The 25,255-nt window shown below is 39.7% G+C and overlaps 1 non-coding gene across 1 annotated transcript; it reads left to right on the top strand.

Moving 5' to 3' along the window:
* Nucleotides 1-3,151: 3,151 nt before the first annotated feature.
* Nucleotides 3,152-3,222, top strand: trnag-ccc (transfer RNA glycine (anticodon CCC)). The gene has a single exon. It is a non-coding gene; the product is annotated as a tRNA-Gly (tRNA).
* The last annotated feature ends 22,033 nt before the right edge of the window (nucleotides 3,223-25,255 follow it).

Raw genomic sequence — 25,255 nt, 5'->3', positions numbered from 1 at the left:
CCAACTACCTTCATATCTTCTCTCACTACGTCCATAAATCTTCTCTTTGGTCTTCCTCCAGACCTCATGCCTGGCAGCTTCACCTTCAGCAACCTTCTACCCAGATCTTCACCATGGTTTGGACATGAACACTCCTTTGTTCATGTCCAAAACATATCAATCATCACTTTGTCTCGGTCATACATGTCCTGCACCCCTGTGACAGATTCTTCTTCTTCTTTCGGCTTTTCCTTTCAGGTGTCACCACAGCGAGTCAACTTTCTCCATCTAACCCTATTCTCTGGATCCTCCTCTCTCACACCAACTACCTTCATATCTTCTCTCACGACGTCCATAAATCTTCTCTCTGGTCTTCCTCCAGACCTCTTGCCTGGCAGCTCCAATTCCAGCATCCGTCTACCAATATATTCTCTATCCCTCCTCTGTCCATGACCCAACCATCTCAGTCTGGCTTCTCTGACCTTCTCTCCAAATCAAGCCTGATTAAAACATTTCTGGGAACAAAATTAGACATGCGACCGTTATGAAGCCGCGAGGGAGGACATGTAAACTCCACACAGAAATATATCTCCTGCCAGGATTTCACCAGGGACCTTCTTGCTGCCAGGTGGAAGCCACCCTGGCGCTTCTGGTTGTGCTTTTCTTAATGTTGCAACTACGTCCTGACAGCAATGATATTTTCCACAAATTCTGGGTGATTTTTTTTGGAATTCTCTAAGAACTGTGTGCTAGTTGAAAGAGTGTCACCAAAACAGGAAGAGCTCACAACAAATGTGACCGCTCGGTTTCAGTGTTTGCACCTCAATCCCAGATCCTCCCCGAAAAATCGAAAACCACTGTTAGGTATGAACAGGGCCAAACTACTCAGATCCGCTGGAATATCATCTGCACGCTGCTCTTTCTCCTACTTCAGGTTATTAGCTTCTGGACCGCTCAGATCAATACTTGTAATCACGTCTAGACACAGAGTTTTAAGAGATTTACTCGGCCAGTGCTCTGAATGCATTTTTGGATTCCCTGAATGTGTGTGAGAAGATCTGCTGTAAAAATACAATTATTCTGAGCTCACGTTTATTTCAAAGAATATTACGGGTTAATTGCTACAATACCAAAATAGAGCCAAAACAAAAAAATCCAATCCATCCGGTGCCCGAACCCCGAGACGATGAGGCGAACGCGACCCCAATCTTTCTCCCTCGTAAGACTTAGCATCTGCCGGCAGAACCCCCGTTTAGCCCACCGCTGATTTGACACTCAAGGGAGATGATGGATGTGTGTGTTTGTCAGTTTCTTGTGATATCTGGGGAATAACAAAACCCCCCATATCCCCGAAGCCTCCAGCTCTACCTGGACCAGGGCTCGCCAACCCGCGGCTCTTCCTTCTTTACACCGCGGCTCCGAGCGGCTCGGGAAAATAAATGATAAATATTCGATTAAAGTATATTTCATTTGTGTTAATTCCTTTTTTTAACTTTTAGTTCTAAGTTGGAAGATTATTGTGATCTTGATTTATTAAATGAAATTATATTTATTATTTTTCGCCGCTCAAAATAACGTCACACTGGCGGAAGCCGGTATACCCGCCCGCCGGTAAAGTCCCGATTTGCAGATGCTGCGCGCAGAAGTTCAGGAGCAGAAGTCCCATAAACCAGGTAAAATAAATATTTATGAAGATATTTTGCAAATATTTATTTTTTATTGTTTACTGACACAGTGATTTTTTTTCCCGATTTATTTTTAAAATTCAGGTCAAGGCTCCGCTACACTCTCTGAAAGCTCAAAATGAGTTCATTACATAAATAAAATTTAATTTTCTCTGTAAAACTTTGTGAATTTCAGAAGCAACACACTACACACTTATTTATACAAAGTGTAAAAGTAATTAAAAGCAACATATACAGTGGTACCTTTATTTTAGACGTCAAAAAGCAATTGCGGCTCCCGGTGTTTTCTTTTCTGAGGAAACCGGGTCCAAATGGCTCTTTGGGTGTTACGGGTTGCCGACGCCTGGTTTAGAAGAAAAAAGCTTGATATTCATGTCGAGGCCGAAGAGAGCGTCGGAGTCAGAAGAGGGTTCCTTCCTATTGGCTCCTTGGTCCTGATGTCATGTGCTATTAATCATCCCATGAACGCAGTGACTTTGCAACAACATGGCATCCGACCCAAGAGTCGCTTCTCCTTTCGATCTGCGGAGCGTTTAAGAGTTTTCGCGTCTCGCTCTCGTCCTTCTGGCCCGTCCTGCCTGAACGAGTCCGATCCCATCCTGGTTTACGGGCGACGCCGGGACCCTGGCGAGATCGTCATTATTCAGTATGAGAATTTGAGCCGGCGGGTTTCCTTGCACGGTCGGGGAAATCCCCAAAGAATCCACGTTCCGAGCCGCATCGGCCGTCCCGTCAGCCGAGAGACTCGCTTTCGGGATTCTCTGTGAGCTGAGGATGCGCTGCGTTTCAGCTCTGAAAGATGGGGAGAAAAAAAAACTTCCCTCAAGCCCATAAATCTTTCATGGCCTCGGTCTTGGAGGAGGCTATGTTTTGGTGTCTTTTATTTGTCTGTTTGTCAGCAGGATTATGAAGAAACTTCCAAATCAATTTTTCTTCGAACTTTCAAAAACTTGTTGCGATATTGAAATTGTTGCGTTGGCTGAGAACCTCAAGGAAAAAATGCGGACAATTTCATCATTTGTTGTACGACTGCAGGTGCAAGTTAACCGAGCCACCTTCAAATGTATCTGGTTAATTCATTTATAAGAATTATAAGATTTCAGTCTGTTGCCTCCTTGTCTAAAGGTCATTTTAGCAGGCGGAGCAGCGCTGCTCCAAGCTCTTCAACAGGTTAAAAATATGAAAGTGCTAAATGTAGCATGGAAGGCTTCACTTATTTGTCTGTCAAATGGATTTGTTACAGTCTGTCCACTGTCTTTGGACACTTTTGCTGTGTTTGCTTGCGTTGCTACCCAGGGATGCAACGTCTTAAGCTGCTTTGAGCTGTTGAATGTTGGTCTTTACCGGTTTTGCGGGACGGATAAACATGACATCGGACCGAAGTGTTGGCCAGTTTGTCTGGAAATACAGTCCAGCCTGTCATTCTTGTTGGTTTTTGGACACCAGAGCCAGAGTATATTGAAAGTCAGGGTGTTCTGGCAGCATCAGCGCCGCTGGTGTAGTGGTATCATGCAAGATTCCCATTCTTGCGACCCGGGTTCGATTCCCGGGCGGCGCATGTTTTTTTTTTTGGGGGGGCGGCGTGACCCGGTGGGCCAAAGAGGTCCACTTGGTACTCCACGTTTCTGCTGTCCTACCTTTTTTTTTTTTAAATTAACCTTTATTTAACCAGGAAAAAAGTCCTGTGAGATTAAAAACCTCTTTTACAAGGGAGTCCTGGCCAAGACGTCTACGACGGGTTCAATGAATTTCACTGACTTACAAATAACTGAATGTGACAGTAAAATGTGCTGGTCGGGTTTACTGTATCTCTCTTGTCTTGTTGACCTCATTATACAGTCCGTCGTAAGCAGAAGGATGTAGGAGACAATGAACTGCCTTGAGGGACGGGCGAAGTATTGCTCATGATTGCGCAACATTTGACGTTGGTTTTGAACCCAAGGCTCTCGGAGGGACTCCAAAGTGCCGTTCCACCGGAGGCTGAAATCCTTGAAGCTCGAATCCTCGTCAAGCTTCGTCGTGACAACTGGATTTCTTCTCTTGAAGATGTTTCACCTCTCACCACGGAGGATTCTTCGGTCTTTCTTCAGTTCTTGAGAACTGAAGAAACCCGATCGATAGATATTTATCCGTTTTTTTTTTTTTTTGTCTTTTTTCCATCGGAGCCTTCGCTTCAGAATACACGAGGTGAGTTTTGTCTCTCCTCTCCATTGTTACAGCATCCATGATGAAGGTCAAACAAACTGCGTCGTAAACGATCTCCGACGGTGTTTTGCCGTTTGTTTCCGGAAGTTCTCCGTTTGTCTGTTCTGCCTCCTCGGTTCGGACGCCGAAGATGTCGAACCCCAGAACCGACCGCCATGACGGCCGGCCTTTTGTCCAGCCTCCTCGCGGACGAACACCGAGCCTCATCAATTAAGGTCTCCATAGGAAATAATGATCCATCTTCCTGAAAGTCCTCTCAGCGCTAAACATGGACGGTTTGACATTTAACAAACTCCCCGTATGTAGAGATAAGTGGGCGCTCTGGATCTTCTTCTGCAGGCTCAGCGGGTTCACACCGGGAGGAGAGGCTGAAACCACCTCCCCGTTTGCAGAAATATCAGAAATATGGTCGTACGGGAGCGAGGGCGGCGGAGGGGGAGCTGGCGGCGCAGATGGTGATGAACAGGGGAGGGATTAGAGCGGCAGGTTGAATGGAGTCATGGGGTAAAAAGTACAAAAAAGAAAAAGGAAAAAAAAATCGGATTAATCCCACCGAGGGGCGACCTCTACATTTGAAACCTACATCTTTTCCATCGAAAAGACAGCGGCGGTTCTTTCGGAGCATGTTAGATATCACCGTGGAGCCGGGAATTTACATTCGCTCTTTGTGATGTTCCCAGAAAGGATGATGCCATCCGCTGAAATGTAACTATATTTAACCACAGGACTGTGGAAAACTCATTTTCTGTGACACAGTACAGGAACTTTTGTGTTCTTGGATGACTTCATTTATTCCAAGGGGGAAATTAAATTGCCATAGGATCCAGGTACATCAATAGAAAGTAGGAAAAATGTAAATATAAAAACACAAAGAGAAACTCCAGATTCACGGTTTCAATGCGGCGCGTTATTTTGGATGCAACTGTAAATATTCAGGTATTCGGGAATGTTGTGGTGTGGAGAGCAACAGATCAACGGTGTCAGCATCGGTCTGGCAGATGTTTCAAAGAGTCTCTTCAGATCTGCAAGGTTCCTCCGGGTAGCGGGGCTGCTGCTGCTCAAGCTGCTCCGACGATTGTCTTATAGAAAGGGTGGACAGCATGTCCGAGGTCCAACGGTATTTTCAGGGGTCCTCCTCCAGAGTCAACAGAGACCCTGCCTTTTTGTCCTGTTACATTACGTTACATTACATTACATTACATTACATTACATTACATTACATTTGGCAGACACTTTTATCCAAAGCGACTTACAATAGAGGACATAAGGACTGCAAATACACTTGCAAATACAAGATGCACAGGAAATATACAGAACAGTACGCTGGGGTTTTTTTTTTTTTTCTCTCAAGACAAAGACGTACACAAACGTACACACACACACACACACACACTGCATAGCCTAACTTGCTGGCAACCTGATCTGGGGCATCAGCGCAGTAAAAAGTTTTTACCTGTTTCTTGAAGGTTGAGAGAGATGATGCTCGTCTTGTTGCTTCTGGAAGTTTGTTCCACCACTGAGGTAGTAGAACTGAGAACAGTTTTGCCTGAGATCGCTTAGAGCGAGCAGAAGGTACTGCTAGTAGGTTTGTATTAGAGGAACATAAGGTCTTATCATTTGGTTCAGATATGCTGGACCTGTTCCTGAGGTGGTTTTGAAGGCCAGGGTCAGGATCTTGTGCTTGATCCTGGCAGCTACTGGATGAACAGAGGTGTAACATGAGCCCTTTTGGGTTGAGTGAAAACCACCCGTGCTGCAGCATTCTGAACCATCTGCAGTGGTTTTATTGCACGAGCAGGTCGTCCAGCGAGGAGGGAATCGCAGTCGTCCAGGCGGGAGATGAACATGGCCTGAACCAATAGCTGTGCCGACTGTTGGGTCAGGAAGGGTCTGATTTTCTGAATGTTGTACAGCACAAATCTGCAGGTCCGGGAAATTGATGAAATTGATGTAATTTATTTAGTCCGTTTGCCCGGAAGCTCTTGATCGAGCGAAGAAGATTTTCCTCTCACCCGACCGTGGCCGTATCATCGGAAAATACCCGAAGCTGAAGCGACTCGGTGCAGCCGTTGACGTCTCCTAAGCAGACGTGTCCTCGTATGAGGACAATGCTTTTATTCTATTCCGTCACTGAACTGAACTTAAAGGTTCTTTTCACCCCGAACGTCCGGACGGCTTTAAATGAAGCCGTCCGGAGTCATAGTTTGTTAGAACTTTCTAATTTGTGCACGGAAACTTGCCATATACGATTAAGAGGCGGAGGGATTATGACATTATTTCCTTTTCTGGAGTGCCACTTCCTGAAAGCACCATCAGGGGGCAATGTTATTGTGTTATATGGTTGAGCGTAGCTGCAGCGCCCGCTACAGTTACGAGGTTTAAATACCGTCGAGTTCAAGTCTGTCAATTTGAGAAGGAAGGCAACATGAGTTCCATCCAAGTGATTTGAAACAAGCTTCGGAGAGCTGACAAGGGTTAAAAGAGGCTCTTCATCGCATCAGCTAAATGTATTTAGCTGTGTTTTGGAAGCATCATTTGTAACTTTGATAAACAAGTCAACGCCGGCCGTCTTGATTATTGGCCTTTTCTAATCTAAGAGGTGATAATGAGCCATTTTTTTAAGAGGATTTGCTGTCCTAATCCTATCTTCCTAAAATCGCCACTTGTTTAAACAACAACAACAACATGATTTAATATCCCGAGACATGAACTTTAGTTTGTTGTTGCATTTTAATTCCCCTTAGCCAGTCGGAGGGACTGCAGAAGAGTGATCAGAGTTGTAGCATTAATAAGGTGAGCAGTTTGTTTATTGCAGCGACGGACGGTTGGGTCATACAAGTACACTGTATTTACGTACTAGGATGGAAAATTGATCAATGGGATCAATCAACATCGTTTCAAGAATGTTATCAACATCAAAACTATGTTCATATGGTATTGTATTATCTTCCCATGTCTGGACGTGTTTGGGGATCCAACCAGGAAGGCGTCTTTTAATTGTGCGTCAGAAAGATTTGAGGTTTTCCAGAATGAACTCAACAACTCCCGTGTTTGATGGATGACAATTGAATAAAGTTGTAATCTGTGGTCACTGATTCTCCAACTGATCAAATCAATGAATTGAGCCCGCGTGAGTTTAGTCTAAAGGCTTTTACATTATTTTTTGGTCTTCAGGGAAAAAATTAAAAACTACCATGCTGACTTGGGAGGCTGTCCAATAATAAACCCTTCACGTTTAAATGTGATTCAAAACCGAGGAGGTAATTTAACTATGTCTAACAATGTTTTTCAACCAACAGATGTGAGAGGTGTTTGTGTAATATCTGAAACAGCCGGCCGGTACGCTGATATATTTACCGTGGACAAGGTAGCATTCAGAGCCATATGCTGCGACGGATGTGAAAATGCATTAGTTAAATAGAAATACAATCTCAATAAAGAATCATGGAGCCAAAGCTCGTGCTCTTTCAATGTAAAGCTGTTCTTCCCCTCCACGCCAATTTGTTCTTTTTCAATCCGCTGTTTTTCTCTCAATAGATTACAGATTGTTTTCCTCCTGCTCACAAGCCACAGTCCTGATCCCACAGGGTGATGGTCACAGTTTACGGAGAGTAAGGACGATCGCATAAAAATGTTCATAAAAATCAAGTCGATGACTGGAAAAAAATAAGAATTAAAAAAATACATATTTATATCAAAATAAATTAATATATATAGAATAAAAATTCTCACACTCACTCTCTCTTTCTTTATATATATATACCAAAATGTTCATTAAAATCAATGACATTTAAAAAAATAAATATAAATAAATATATTAAAAAATAAATAAAAGAAATATATATGTATATAAACCAATTTGTTCAAAATCACTGACATCAAACACAATGATAATAAAAATGTATATATCGAAAAATATATTTATAGAAAGCAAAATGTTCTTCAAAATCAATTCCATCAAAATAAAATAAATACATATATATTAAAAAGGAGAAAATATATAAAAAATATATATATCAAAAAATAAAATGATTGAAAATGCATATGTACATACTTATCAATGAAATCTAAAAAATATGAACAATTATATATATATGCACAGACTAAAATGTTAATCAAAACCAAGGAAATCTAAAACAATGAAGTCTACCTTTAAAAATGTTTTATATATGTATACATATATATATATATACATATATAAATATGCATATATATGTATACAAATATCAACATGTTCATCAAAATCAATGACATATAAAAAATCATAACAAATATGAATCAAAAATATCTCTCTCTCTATATATATACATTCCAATATCTAAAAAGAATAAAAAAAGATGTATCAAAAATAAATAAAAAATATATATAAAAACAAAATAAGTTCATCAAAATCAATGAAATCTAAAAAAAATGATAAAAAAACTTAAAAAAATAAATATTTGATAATGTTCATCAAGATCAATGACAAAAAAATAATAAAAAGTTCATTAAAATAACTGATAGAAATAATTGAAATATGTCATATATAATTATATATATATGTATATGTACATATATATGTATATACAAAATGATTTATTAAAATAAATTAAATCTAAACTAATAACAGTAAAACAGATACATTAAAAAAAAAAATATATATGTATACCAAATTCATCAAAATCACTGATATCTTAAAAATACGAAAAAAAGTAAAAATCAAAATAAAAATTGTAGTATGTCAGTGATGAATAATGGCGTAGGCGTAGAGGAGTATGACTCAAAAATTATACGTAAAAAATATACATATGCACATACTAAAATGTTCAAAACCAACGTCATCTAAAAAAAATAACATAAAAACTTATAGATATGTAAAAAAAAAAATCAAAATATTTATGTATACATAAATGTTCATCAAAATCATGACATGTGAAAAAAATGTGAAAAATCACATCCAAAATGTTCATTAAAATAACTGACATCTAAAAAAAAAAATAAAGAAAATAAAAAGATAAATAAAGAAGAAAAAAATCAATATTGTTAAATTAAAATGACATCTAATATCTTTCTCTCTCTCTCCCGCTCTCTCTCTATATATATCTATACATATATAGATATAAATGTGTATATAAAAATATTCATAAAAATCAATGAAATCTAAAAAAATTATAAAAAAGAAATAGAAAAAGAAAAAGAAATATACAAGATTGTATAAAATAATCATAATCATAATAATAATCATCATTACCAATGACATTTAAAAATATATATTTACAAAAATGTTCATCCTCATCAATGACATCTTAATAAATATCGGAAAATTATATAAAAGATATCTAATATTTATTGAATGCATACATCCACACCAAATATTTATCTAGTAATTGATATCTAAAAAAATAAAATAGAAATAAAATAATATTCCAAAATGTTTATTAAAATAACTGACATCTTAAAAAATAAAAAAAAATGTTGAAAAGATAAATGAAGAAAAAGAAAATGTTAAAATAAAATGACATATAATATCTCTCTGTCTCTCTCTCTCTGTCTCTCTCTCTCTCTTTATATATATATATATATATACATATATATGGAGAGATCGATTTATATGTATGTATGAATGTATTCATCAAAATCATTGACATCTGAAAAACATTAAAAAGAAAAACAAATGAAAAGATTGTACGAAAATGTTCATTACAATAAATGACATTTTAAATATATATACATATATGAATTTAAATATGTATGTATATATATATATATGACATTGTTCATCAAAGTCATCTTAAAAAATGGAAAAAAATGAAAATACGAAAAAAAAAATTGTGGCTTTTCTGTGATGAAATAATGGCGGAGGCGGAGAAGAGTTTGATTCTTTAATTTCAAAACACCAACAAACTTGAAGATCCAGGATTGTCCTTATATTCCCGGTGTAACCACGACCGCCCGGCCCTTTGTCCCGTGGGGTGAGACGCCACACTGGGTCCACCGCAATACATATGAAATGTTAAATAAAATCAAAGACATAAAAAAACAAAACAAAAAAAAACATTAAAAATTAATTTATTAATATTGCATACATACATACATACCAAATGTTTATCAAATCAATGACATCGATACAAATATATATAAATAAATATCTATGTATATATGCACATACTAAAATTTTCATCAAAACCAATGTCATTGAAAAAAATAACATAAAATTATATGTATAAAAAAAAATACATACCTAAATGTTTATCCATATCAATGACATCTAAAAACATAATAGAAAAAGTATATATATAAAAAAAATATATATATATTTACCCATAGACAGACATATATGAATATATAATACAAGCAGAGGGCACTTACAAAGATATCTCTGATCAAGGAATGATTTATACCATCACACTGGAGATATGAAATAAATATCACATCCATAAAATTTCTCCTCTGGCATTCATTTTTGCCTCTGCATCAATAACACCATTACTACCGGATGAAAGTTTAGGAAAAGTATGATTGATTGTAGTGAACCTCGTCTCGCTAGAGGAGAAAAGACAAAGTCGCAGGAAAGTGTCACCGACTGAGTGTAAGAAAAAAAAATAGAACGGCTTAACTGAATATTAACAAAAGATATGGAATAAGCTGCGGATTTAACTTTGAGTAAATAAATATATGAATAAAAAAAAATTAAAATGTGACTCTCAGGTACAGAAAGAGTATCAGAGATGTCTCACACACACACACACACACACACACACACACACACACACAAGGCGCACATGAGGGCGCGAGATAAATGACAAACCCTCCCTATCTCAGAGCACAGATCCTCCTGCACCGCTGGGATTATCCTCTTGAATGATATTTGATGAGTGCTGGACCTGCTGCGGCCGAAATCCAGCTGCCCTGCCGGCCGTCCGCTCCGTGTGACAGGCGTCATGCGTGATTTATGACTTGGTTACAGCAGAACACGCCGGTCACTTGGACAAAGGTTACAGCTCACAATAAGACTGCGGTGGCTTCTATTGACACGAGAAAGACAGGCTTTAATATCCAATCTGTGGGAGAGAAATTCGCTGATTGAATTTTTTTTTGCTTACCTCGCCACAGAAGAAGGGAAGAGAGAAATAAAATAGACATAAAAAAATCACTATAATTTGTGAAAAAAAAAAACAAAAAAAAAAGATTGTGGTTTGGCTTCATTCTAATTCATTCAAGTCCCAATAAGATGAGTAAGATATATAATACTAATTTAATGCCGAAAAAAGAAGAAAAACTCAAAAAAGGAATATCTATCTATCTATCTATCTATCTATCTATCTATCTATCTATCTATCTATCTATCTATCTATCTATCTATCTATCTATCTATCTATCTATCTATCTATATGTATATATATGTGTATATATCGATATGTATATATGACAATATTCATCAAAATCAATGACAAAAAATGATAAAAAAAGAAGAATAAATGAAAAAAATATATTTGAAAGTTCATAACAATCAATGACATAAAAAATATATTCAAATATGTATATATATATATATATACACATACACAAAACTATTCATCAAAATGAATGATATTTAAACAAATCGCAATAAAACAGATACATAAAATATATGTATATATATATATATATAATCCAAAATGTTTTGACATATTAAAAAAAAGGAATAAAATGTAAAATAGGAAAAAAAAACTTGTGGAAAATGTGAAATAAAGTGATGAAATAATGGCGGCGGCGTTAGAAAAAAAAACATTAAAAAGATAAATAAAGACATAAAATGACAATATCTATCTATCTATCTATCTATCTATCTATCTATCTATCTATCTATCTATCTATCTATCTATCTATCTATCTATCTATATGTATATATATGTGTATATATCGATATGTATATATGACAATATTCATCAAAATCAATGACAAAAAATGATAAAAAAAGAAGAATAAATGAAAAAAATATATTTGAAAGTTCATAACAATCAATGACATAAAAAATATATTCAAATATGTATATATATATATATACACATACACAAAACTATTCATCAAAATGAATGATATTTAAACAAATCGCAATAAAACAGATACATAAAATATATGTATATATATATATATATAATCCAAAATGTTTTGACATATTAAAAAAAAGGAATAAAATGTAAAATAGGAAAAAAAAAACTTGTGGAAAATGTGAAATAAAGTGATGAAATAATGGCGGCGGCGTTAGAAAAAAAAACATTAAAAAGATAAATAAAGAAATAAAATGACAATATCTATCTATCTATCTATCTATCTATCTATCTATCTATCTATCTATCTATCTATCTATCTATCTATCTATCTATCTATCTATCTATCTATCTATCTATCTATCTATCTATCTATCTATCTATCTATCTCTTTTTAAAAATGTATTTATTTATTTTCATTGTTTTGTCTTTTATTTTATTTTTTAATTCTATTCTACGCTATTCACCCCTTCTGTGTGAGAGTTTTTTCTTGCATTTCCGAATGAAAAAGACATTTTAAAATCCCCATGGATTTGTTTTTAAATCCCAGATAAAATGTTTCCCCTCCACTCCCGAGCGTTGCAGGCTCTTACCAGGCTGTTGCACAGCTGTGTAAGAATGTTGCAGGTCCACACTTTCCTCCAAAAATCCCTTTCGCTAACTGCCTTTCCGGTGCGCGCCGTGCACGGGCGCCGTGCACGGGCGGATACTGCAACGTGGACCACAGGTCGAGCGTTCTTCTAGGAAAACGGGAAAAAATTGTCCTTTGGTTTGAAATCAAATGGACAGTTTTCTCCAAGTCGCCTCACTCGTCCATTCGATTGATCATCGATTCGGAAGCGCGGCGCCGGTCGCCAATCAAGGGGAATCATTTCTTTTTGTTTATTTGTGCCAGTCGGGCGTCCGCCGGGGGTCACGGGGTGAAATTGCGGCCGCCGTTCGGAGGTCGGCTTTCCCCGGGTTTTACACGTCCGCCTTATTTATACTGACAGACACATCTTGTTATCATCCATTATTGCACGGTCAGCAGAACAACAAGCCGCCGGCGGTAACCCTTGGCGACCGGACTGCCGATAAACAATTCATTTTGCTTTAATGAAAAATATCAATCGATTTCCCCCCCAAAAAAAAAAAAACCCACAGCTGAAATACTTGACGTAGCTTTCATATCTGCTGGTTTTCATTCAAGTTGAAGATGACGACTGTGTGTGTGTGTGTGTGTGTGTGTGTGTGTGTGTGTGTGTGTGTGTGTGTGTGTGTTCACAGTAAATACTTGTGGCATATTCATATTTAATGTCAGTTAAAAGTCACCGCGGCTGCAGTGTTCTAATTTCTGCTGATCCCATAATCCTTGAAATCTAAACACGGCTGAGAGAGCGTGAATGCGCAGCCAGAGCCCGACGGGACGCCGCATCCTGATTGGTCCGAATGCTCTCTCGCTTTTTTTTTTTTTTTTTTTTTTTTTTTAAAGCACCACAATTTAAGCTGCTGCTAACACACTCATTTGCGCTGGAATTAGACCGAGTTCAGAGACAAAATAATTATTCAGTCTGCGCCGTATCTGGGTCAGACACATCTGCTTTCCCAGGCAGGAGGGGAAACTTAAAGCGGTGAACCAGCAGAACTTGTAGATGTTGTTTGGACCGATGGCGTGAAAGTAGATCACGCTACGTGACCGCCTCACTCTCCGTGGGATGAATATGTCGTAGACGTGCCGCGGAATTCGGTGAACCTCGTGTTTTCCGTCAGCCGATGTCGAATCCGCGTTATTTCCTTAAATGACCTCATCATTCGTGCTCCATAGGAGGCTCGTATCTCACGGCGAAGCGTCTTGTGATTATTCCAGTAACTTTACCACGGAAGACAGTCTATAACTTACGACGCCTCCGACTCCCCCGACCGGCCTGTTTCTCTTGCCTTGTATACGGCGGCAACGCTCATAAACACCCCTGAGTTGTGGATCGACCAGGAGGCGTGACAGGCGATAAAAATGTAGGTCCAGCTGATGATAATTTGCTCACCTAAGCCGCACAGGCTCTGTCGGCCTTGTTTTATGACCCTTCGTGGGCAGCACACACACACACGCATACTTACACACACCTCGCGCGCATGCACAGTTTCAAGAATTGCGCATATTGTTAAGATGAAATGCTAAAGAGAAGGTACTTTCTACTCAAGCGTGCACGCAAACGCTCGGCCAATCCTTCGCCATCATTCAGTTACACGTGTGAGGAAATATATATTGCAGCGTTTTTCAAACAATCTCAAGCCGTCACACTGTCATTACTAATTTGTCACAAATTACGTTTTCGTTTAAAGGACGAACTGCCTTCCTGTAATGGTGAAAAAGCGAGTGCGATGCGTCTCGTCGGTGTGTTTTCTCCGTGAACTCGTCGTCATCTTGCGCTTTGGTGCAGCCTCCGTGTGTGTGTGGATGAAAAAGAAAAAGTGCTGCGTGCAAAGCCAGGACGCTGATCCAGGTTCATCCTGGTGGAAAACAGAAAAAGATAAAAATACCTGAGCTGAAAATTCACCTGAGATTATTTGCATCCCTGAGAAAACCTTTCAAATTCATGTTAAAAATGGCCCTCCGCTTTAAAGGAAAAATTTCACCAATGAAGTTAAAGTGTTATTACCACAAAACTGTGGCAAATTGGTCTGAAAATGTTCTTAATTCACAGAAAATGTATCAAGATCAGAACAAATATAAAAAAAAAAAAATCCAAGTGTGTCATTTCAATCACAACTATGCAATTCATATGCTGTTTGCTGTTTTTTTAATTCAAATTATTTTAATTTTTGTTTTTGTTTTTCTAACAAATAACATTCCTTTACTTTAAAATTACTTTACTTTAAATTTAATTTAATTTAATTTAATTTAATTTAATTTAATTTAATTTAATTTAATTTAATTTTTAGTATTTAGTATTTTTTGTAAAAGCATGCAGTATGTCAATTAGAGAACCTAAAATTGTGAATTTGAAAGTGAATGGTTTTATGGCTCTATATTTGGTCCTTTACATTTATGTGAATTTTTTTTTTAACTTTTTTAAATGAAAATAAACATTGAATCAATCCCCCGATGAAATATAACATTGCACTTACAGAGACATCCCAACGATGCGTTTTGTCTTTTACTATGAAACCCAAAGGCTTGTAGACCAAAGTCAGTGGAAATTTGTATTTGAACTAATTCAATAGTCCTGGCAGAAAATCCATCAAAGCTAAATGATACTCATGTTTGCATGGACGTAGGAGACCGTGATGAACGGCTGGAAATTCCTCGGACGATAAAAAATTCTTGCGACAGATGGACTGAAAGCCTCCGTTATTCATGTCCCCATCGCTTTACAAATAACACATTTCCAGAAATATAACACAAATATGGGGCTTTGCAGTATTATCAGCGTGCCGATGAATCAGGAGCTTTTTGAAAACAACACCATAATCGATATTCTTGCCCTCTATATGATATTTGTTCTCTGAAGTTAACGCTGCGGGAGATTCTGAAGCAGAAATCTCATGTGTTCACTCATTCCACGCTGATTATTCGACATTTTGCATTTTACATTCTTGCTGTCTGTTATGGATTATTCTGTTTACCTTCATGTCAGCACGAGGTGGAACGGTAACATCCAAATTGGTCAATAAAGATGGTATTCCTCCCAATTTCTGGGAGGTTTTTGATGATTTCTTGCATAGTTTTCTTTTCTCTTTTCATTTATTTTTATTCTGTTTAATTTGACAGGTTGTTTTTGATTATTTCTGAATCATCTGTCATTTTTATGCATTATTACATAATGCAAATATTAATAGGACATTTTTCTCATGACTTTGAAATGACAGCGGTTTATTTGTTAACTTCAGCATAGACACTATAATAATCATGAAACTGGGCAAGAAATATAGAAACAGGATTGATTCTGGACATTTAACAGAAGTAAGAATTCAAGCTCGTCAGGCTGTGGTATGTCAGGGTGGAGAACCCAAGGAACTGTCATCCTTCCATTCCTCTTCACCAAATTCACCTCCGACGTCCTCCAGAAGTTCTCCGCCGACTCTTGGATGCATCAATGATGATGACGTGGAGGCGTACCGAGGTCTGATTGTGAGTTTGGTTGAGTGGAGCAACCGGAACCACCTCCTGCTCAACACCTCCGAGACCAATGAGGTAGCTGTGGACTTCCGTGAGAATCGGAGGAGGCGGGTACCGGTCACCATCCAGGGTGAGGAGGTGGAGATAGTGGACTCCTACAAGTACCTTGGGGTTCACATCAACTCTGGAGTGGAGGCACCTCACTGAGTCGCTCTGCAGGAAGGGTCGGAGCAGGACGAGGTCTCCTCAACACCTTCTACAGGTCGATGGTAGCCAACGTGCTCTTCTTGGGTTCGGTGCGCCGGTGAGGAACGCTCAGGTCAACAGGCGCAACAAGATGGTGAGGAAAGTCCGAACCTGGACCGATGGGGAGGGTGAAGGACGAACCGGGATCCTGGACCATCCTTCCCGCCCCCTGCACCATCCAAGGGCGGCTCCTTCAGCCGACGGTTCGTCGTCCTTCGTGTCCACGACCATCAGACTGGAGAACAAACACAACTCTGACCGGCCTGAGGTGCATCTGAGCTGCTTCCACCACCTCACCATCTCACTCCATCATCCATTCACTCCATCATCCAGTCTTTCTTATCCTTGTTGGTCCCGGCCTGCACACGTCCAGCTTATACTTGTCTTTTTATTTTATTCCTTGCTACTGTCACTCTATTTTTATTGTTGTTTAGTTCTGGTTGTGTATTTTTCACCCATCCCGTCCCTTTGTGTTGTCCATTCTTATCCCCGATGTTGTCGATGTTGTTCGTAGATGTCTTGCTATCTTCTGTCTCTCTATTTATATTTATTTAACTTTTTTATTTTTTGACATTATAACTGCTATGCCGCAGTGACAAATTAAGTTTACCTTATCCTATCTTAAACTTGGTCACACTTTTAAACTAACTCTGTGAATAGAAGTCATATTTTTTGGTAAGTACTGCAGTACAATAGTAACACATTATTGTGGCCCATATAAAACCATGGCTTCTTTTTAAATAAACCAGCCGTGCCCCCATATCGCACTTTTACGGCCGGAAAAAGAAGGAGAAGTATTCAGCGTTTCTATTCGTCGTGGATATTCAGTACGCAAGTCTCGGCCGGATCGGACAAACGGCATCTTCCCACCGCAAGCGCTCCTGATGCGGACGTGAAAGTGACACGTACGCAGGACGTCGCTCACGCTAGCACGCGCTAGCACGCGCTAGCACGCGCTATCTCCACGTGAGCGGCTGATGGATCACCCCGGAGCCGAGCCCCGCCCGTAATTAGGACCCAAATGACTTTACAGTGACTAATTATTGATGCAGCCAATATGTGACAGTAGCTAATAAATACTCGTGCGGGCGGGTTTGCAGAGACGAGGGCTGCATTAACGATTCACCGGAGGAAACGGTGAGGCGGCTGAGAGGCGGGAAGGCGGGGGGGAGGAAGCGTGGCGAGCCGGACGAGCTTGCATGTACGGTGGGAGAAATCTATGCGTCACCGGGATGACGGAGAAAAACGTCTTCATAACGCGGCTGCGGCTCAGGTAAAGTAGTAAGATAGCGATAGCGCAAGTCCTTGAGAAGGAGCAGATGGAAGCGTAACTGCAGTAACAGCAGATCATCCTCCTGAGTGATCTAGCGGACGATAAAAGTGGAACATGGCGGCTGTGGAGAGAAATTTCTCAAATAAATGCAAGGAGAGAGAAGCTCTTTTATGTCCTAGGAAATGTCAACAATGTAGGACAATGACTGCATGCAGCCTGTGAACATAAAGTGCTTTCTCCATTAACCGTCTTGTAAAGATACCCCATCATCATGTTGCTAAAAAGCAAAACAAAGTTGCTTTGGTGAACGAGTTTGTGGCAACGACTCTGCGTCCTCCAGATGGGAGCAAATATCGGCAGACTTGTAATTTTGGATTTGTACTGGTTGTCGTCGTAGCGGCGTGATGAAAGGTAACCTGCGTTGGAGATAATGGACTCTGCGGAAACAAAAGGGGCCGACACCTGCAGGGAGAGTAAATCTGCGACTGGTGCAATGCGGGCACCTCAGGGTGTCTCCGGGACTCTTAACATATGTAATGGAAGGAAGTGGCGCCGCCGGAGGATGCAGAGGCCCGAGCCTCCAGAAGCAGCTCAGAGTCATTCCATCCAAGTCCAAAAAAAGGAAAAAAATCCAGGAACCTGGATTCTGGTGTCTGTGTTTGGAGTCCACATGGCTCCAAACTTAACTTGGCTAACTTGATCTACTTGCTTTTCTACACTTTTATAAAGTTCAGGCACAAAACCAATGGATTTATGAAAGTTCAACAGGTCATTGCAGGTCATGATTTAAAGCTGCACCGCTGGTTTGAGTCCAGATCACTTTTTATGTGAATATCTGATGTCAGTCGTTTGTGTGCCCAATGACCAAAGGGTGGAAGCAATAATTGCATCGTGCTCTCTTTAAACACACACACACACACACACACACACACACACACACACACATATATATATATGTAAACACTTATCTAGATAGATCTCGTGTAACGGTAGAGACGAGAGGTCTCGTATTTTGTTTGATTTATAAAATCAATTTTTGTTTCATTTTACTATATTTTTTACTATTTTTTTCTTCTTAGGCTAGAATGTGGCTATTTCATGACAAAAAAAATGTTCAAATCTGCAAAGTAGTGAACCGTGAAGTAGCGAGGGTCCACTCTATCTATCTATCTATCTATCTATCTATCTATCTATCTATCTATCTATCTATCTATCTATCTATCTATCTATCTATCTATCTATCTATCTATCTATCTATCTATCATCCATCCATCCATCCATCCATCCATCCATCCATCCATCCATCTATCTATCTATCTATCTATCTATCTATCTCTTTTTAAAAATGTATTTATTTATCTTCATTGTTTTGTTTTTAATTTCTTTTTAAATTCTATTCTATAATATTCACAATCAGCCGCTGCCTCCCCATGTGCCCCCTATTGATCCAAATAAAGTATTTTTCTGATAGTGATTCTCTTCCTGCATCTTTCATATCATGACACAGTTTTTCCGCCCAGAGTGTGAGTGTCGCCTCCACGTATCTTTGTGTCGCAGTCCGTGTACGCCTGGCGTGGGGGTTCGCTGGGGGTTCGCTGGGGGTTCGCTGGGGGTTCGCTGGGGGTTCGCTGGGGGTTCGGGGTTCACACGCCTTCAGGGCCGGGAAATGAGGCTCCATTCAATTGTAAAAACATTTGATTCATGAACAGCGATGTGGATTCTGTCTTGGCTCTGGAACAGTTGACGTGCAGTTCGCCTTCACCTGGCTTTCTGGTGTTCTGTCCTAAATATGCTTTATGGATCTCCAGAAAGTGCACAACAGCCCCCCGACTGAGTGCTCCTGCCAAAAATGCAGATAGTAATTGTTGCTACCAGCCAGCCCGTCTTGGATTTTATGTCTCTTGAAAAGCAAATAAAGGAGTGTATCTTGCTGAGTCGGGGCATCGGATGGCTGAGCCCCACGTCTGCATGTACTCTGGAACATTATGAAATGATAAATGATAAAAGAATTAAATAGATAACAAGAAAAATGGACAAATGACTGCAAAATTCACATTTTCCCAGGAGACTAATTCATATTGAAATAGATAGATAAATAAAAACATTCACTTGTTTCAGAAAGGAGATGATGTCATCAAAAATGATAAAATTACAGAAAAAATACACGGATAAGATTTATTACAGATGTGGCCAGTATTTAGTCAGAAACCTCAAGGTCGAGAAGGTTACCTGTACGTTTGGTTTGGAGACACGAGCACTCGCCACCCGAGGTCGACCGATGAAGACAAAACACTTGAAGGTATTTTATTTGACTCCAACTTGACTTATCGTCCTCATGACTCTAAAAGCAGCACAAGCAAAACATTTTAGGGGTGACGGTGAATCTCTCAGCAGGAATAACTCATCTGTATTTGTTGTGCAAACTGAAAGGATATTGAAATTGTCAGTTTTGACAAGTTACAGTCGTCACTTTGCCTCTAGACGAAGACGTTGGGACATGATAGCCGAATTCTCCGGCGACGCTTGGAGCGCTAATAATTTATATGTAACTGTAAATGTACAACTTCTGTGAAAATGTACTCCACTGTGATGCATTTTTATAGCTGTGAGGGAACACGTTCATCCGTTATCCATAGCGCCGGTCCTGCGGCCGGCCTGCGGCGTCATTGGACGAGATCGGCAGTCGATCGCAGGAGCGCATGTAGAGACGCGCAACCAATCAATCCGTAGGCGATTAAAAGTCTCCGGCGAACTCGCGCCGTTTCAGCCGGCGGGAAGAAACCGAAGTCCCGCACACAGATCAGGTACTCTGATATCCGTCTGGTCCACAAAATCTTCCATAACGCCGCCCCTCCTCCTCTTAAGACCTCCATCAAGCCTCGCTCCAACTCACAAGTCCAGTGCTGAGGTCGGTGTCGAGAGGAGACTGAGATGTTCCTAAAAGAAAGTCTGCCTTTTCTCAATCTGCCTTTTCCTGTAAAGCCATAAAAGAATGGAATGGGCCTCCAGACCATCTGAAGAACATGACTGATTTTCACACCTTTACACGGGACGCTAAAAATTGGATTCAGGAGCACCAAACATGCTAACGCTAACAATGCCAGACCAAAGTAACAATATCACAACAATATCACAACAATAGCACTCCCAACTTGCAAAATACATATTTTACTGCCTGTTTTTATATTGTATAGTTATTTTATTGCTTATCTATATATTTTATATATATTGTCTATTTTAAACAGTTTTATATTTGTATTGTCCAGGACTACAGATGGAAATTAGCTATGAGCTACAATCTGGTACAAACATCTCTGCCTCTGTGCTTCATGTATTTGTACTCTGTCCTGATAAACTTCTAAACAAACAAACAAGCAGCAGGCGCTCGTGTCGGCGTGGAAACGAGGACTGTCTTGCCGCGAGCTAACCCCTGCGCCGCCGTCGTCTCGGACCTACTTAGCATGATTTACCGGGACGTCGTTTGCGTTTCGGCCGGTTCGATTTTCCACGCCTTTGCCGCATTTGGCAACGGTGTCTCGTACCCATACAAGGAATTACACCGGAACGGCGGTTTCTATTCCTACGCTGCTGCTGCTGCTGCTGCTTCTGCTGCTGCTGCTGCTGCTGCTGCGTTTGAGGCCATGGATTTGCAAAGGCCTCGCTGCCAAAATGTCACTGACGCTATCTGTGATTTGCAGAACAGAAGACGCCAAGGTTTGAGTATTACTGCTGGATTGTTGGCACTCACGACATAAAATCCAGCTATTCTAGTTGATGTCAAATAATTGCGAACAATATTGCCACAGAAGTGTGGCACATTTATTTCAACGGGCAGAAGAAAGAGACTCATCATAAAAAATGTATGCGATGCTGTTGTCGCAGAAGTTATTGGTTTTCGCAAATACATAAATGATGATGATATCGCAGACACAGACGTACCAACGGATGACGCTTTTGGAAAGAGGAGAGATCGGGATTTATTATTTTTCATCAACCCCATGAATTCGTGTGACAAAATCAAATGAGGGGAAAAAGAAGCGGGGTGTATTTGAAGTCGCGGTCGTGTCAACGCTCTCGCCGAGCCGCCTCGTCCGCGGAGGCAAAGAAGACGGTAATGAACGTGGGATATTTTACCGGAGCGAATTTGTTCACCTCGGATGAATTAACAGCTAGCGGCAAAAGCATTTAAAGAGGGAAAACAATGATGGGAACTCCTGCGAGCTCTCAGCAAGCTGGTCTGATGGAAACCCACCGCCGGATCTTCAGCTCAATCATCCCCTCGCAATATTTACCGGGTGAAACTCTCCGGCTCCCGAAAAACAATATCCCTCAACAGCATCAAGCGGCCCTTCATCACCTCAAACCCTGGTTGGCAAATAACTTCCAGTCTTTACTTATAGATTCATTTGTTATTAAAAAAAAAAAAAAAAAAAAAAAAACAGATGGGAGAAATCGGCGCTCCGAGGCGTCCTGGACTCAGAGCGAAAGCAATTAGCTGCGGTTGAATTAGTTCAGGCAGGAAAACAAATAAGAATCTTGATAACTGCATGACTCTGGAAGCGGAAGAATTAAATATTTACTGGATATTATTGACACGGGCTTTGAGAGCTGATGTAACACTCGATTCTGTAATTTGAGTATTCTAAAAGAAAAAAAAAAAAGTCTAATAGGCGAGGAGCCTCAAAGGAAAACCGCTGAATTCATTTAAAATTTAAGCGAAGAGAAAAAACAAACAAAAAAAAAAAAAAACAATTAATCAAGTGAGAAACCGCTTTCTCACTTAATTTAGTGGAAAAAAAAAAAAAGCCGGACACCCAAAGCAAATTATATACTGCTGCGTCTCCATAGCGACAACTTTTAAAAAGCTTATTTCTGAAACTGTCACAAGGTATTTGTTTGCCGGAGTGACATTAATGGATTTGAGGGCTCGGACTGCTTTATTTAGGAGGTTGAGTGAGGAGAGAAGATGGGCTGATGTAAAATTTAATCACACCGAGTAAATCAGACAGAACGTCAGCTGAGAACATGCACTGCTGGAAACAAAACCGTGTTAAGTTGGTATCGCCCCAGCCCAAACACACACACACACACACACACACACTGGTTCAGACCATGGCTGACACATAAATGGGTTTTATGAGATGCGGATTAATCTCAAAATAGGTTGCTGCCGTTGCATGTCGGGGTGGGGTTTGTCAGCAGACACTTGCGGATCTGAAAGCCATCGGTCTTTGACAGCAACCGAGCAAACCTTTGCTCTACATATTATTACATCTACTGTCGATCTGTGATTTCACTTGGAAAGGGAACCGTAAAACCCCTCCCGGTAGAAAATCCAGAGTAGATCGACCCTGACGTTTACACCATTAAAATCCCCAGGTTTTTGATGAAATGATTGCAACCTGATCTTTGTTGGTGCACCGCTTTTAGAAAAGTTGCCACCGTGTAAGAACGATGCATTTATTGGATGCAAAGTGATGGTCTGCAGAGGGATTCTCCACCGCTTGGAACCGTGATCGGTGTTCCCGCTCTCACAGCCACTCGCCGCTGCGAAAAGTTACATCTAAATCCGAAGAGACGTTTGATTTAAACAGGAAGAAGTCGTAAAACAACGAGGACCCGATCAGAAGCTAAAATGGAAAACCAAAAAGTGTATTCCGGCGCCGCCTCCGGTCAAAACGGGGCTCGGTCTCTGCAGGAGTGTGTGTGTGACATTGATTGGTGTTGTTTAAGAGTCGTAAGAACACACTGAGTCATTTTGGATGCTGGAAAACTGATTTAGCTGCAAGGAGACTTGAATATGTAAGGTTTTGTTTGTGTATTAAAGACTGTTAAATATTTGAAGCCATGCAAATTAAAAACAATGTTTTCTATTTTATTTCAGGGGTGGAGAAGGATTTTAAGGGAAGTCCATTTGCAATACAAGGGATACTGGAATTGAGAATTTAAGAGCAAACACACACACGCACACACACACACACAAATACAATGAATACCACGGGCCAAAGCTCTGAGCTCAGCTCTCATATCTTTAAGAGGCAGGTGAGTCGCAGTAGCAATGCAGGTATCTGGTTACCGTGGCAACTTAAAGTTTTCAGTTTTCACCGAATGCATCATCCTGCACCCACAGCTTCACCACGTTGGGCAGAAAATGTTTTCATAAATTATTATTACTGCTTGTACGTATAATGGATTCGAAGCGCGGCACTGATGGAGGCGGGTTCTGACTTTTCCCATGACCTATTTTAGTGTCGGCCTCCAAAGTGCAGACGTCGCCGTTCTAAAGAGAATCCAAGGCCCGGGAAAATAAAAGAGACGATACTTTCATGGTCCTTTCAGATCCTTTAAAACACGCGTGTCCAACTCGAGGCCCGCGGGCCAAATGTGGCCCGTCTCGTCATTTCATGCGGCCCGCGAGAACGTCTTGAAAGATCTGATTGTCTTGAAATAAATAAATCAAACAAACACGTGCGTTGACCATAAACTACATTTTCCACAACTCCTACCGATCATGTTACCCACGACGGGACGATGCCGTTTTCAACAAGTGGAATTGAGCAACACCAATGATCCTTACATTTAATTTACATTACATTTAGTTCCCTTTATAGAGTTTCCGTCCCATGTGGCCCCTTGAGGGCCGCCATCATGCAGATGTGGCCTCTGTGAAAATGACTTGGACGCTCCGGCTTTGAAGGCTTGCGTGTCGTATGAGGTGTAAAAAAAACAAACAATTAAACTTTGACCTGCACACCTGTTCTTTTGTTTGACGGAAGGAAATTGCTGTTGTGAAGGTCCTCATTCAAAGACGAAAGTCCAAATAGAAATATCTATGAATTATCTAGTGCAGGTTTTAATTTTTTTTTTTTTTTCATTTAGTCAAAAAAGCACCTAAAGTTAAAAAGAAACCTGCTGGCAAAAAGTCTTCCAGATATTTTATTTACACACACACATATATATATATATATATATATATATATGTAAATATATATGTTCACATATGTATATATATATATGTGTGTGTGTGTGTAAATAATAAAATATCTGGAAGACTTTTTGCCATATATATATATATATATATATATTTATATATATATATATATATACATCAATGCAATATATTACCTAAATCGGCAACAAATTACCCGTTATATTTTCAACAAATTAATGAAACTTTAATCTGAGCAATTTTCCTTTAATGTGTGAGATTCTGCGTTATTAATCATAAATATAAATATATAGCTCCGGTGCTATAACACAGGGCCGGCAGGACTTTTTCTGGAATATATAACTAAATTGAAATAAAATGAAATAAAATAAAAAGTAAATAAACAGAGGAAGTTTAAAAACAGGAAGTTTAAACATTTAAAAGCTTGTTTTTGTTTTCTCCCTCTCATGCTGGCCTGGATATCGTATGATTTTTTACCAGCGATCAGTTTATTTCATGTTATTTCAGGTTGTTGTGCTGATTATACTTTCAGTGCTTTCATTATGATGCATAACTGTTTGCCCGTCGCTGCTATTTTAAGCTGCGATGGATCCAGATGCACAGGTATGATTCACGAGAGAGCGCCGTATTTAGTCAAACTTGAAACAAAGAGAACATTAGTGCGCACACACACACACACACACACACACACACACACACGCTCCTCTGTGAAATTAACCACCGGCTGCTGCCGGATCAAATCTGAAAACAATCCCATGCCCTTCTTTTTTTTCTTTTTTCTTCTTTCTTTTTTTGAAAACATGTCTCCATGAT

The sequence above is a fragment of the Fistularia commersonii genome, chromosome 10 (assembly GCF_037954325.1).
Source record: "Fistularia commersonii isolate RoL2024-O1a breed Wild chromosome 10, RoL_Fcom_v1.0, whole genome shotgun sequence".
Taxonomy (NCBI): domain Eukaryota; kingdom Metazoa; phylum Chordata; class Actinopteri; order Syngnathiformes; family Fistulariidae; genus Fistularia; species Fistularia commersonii.
Note: the sequence above shows the minus strand (reverse complement) of the source record. Positions and strands in the feature narration are given on the sequence as shown.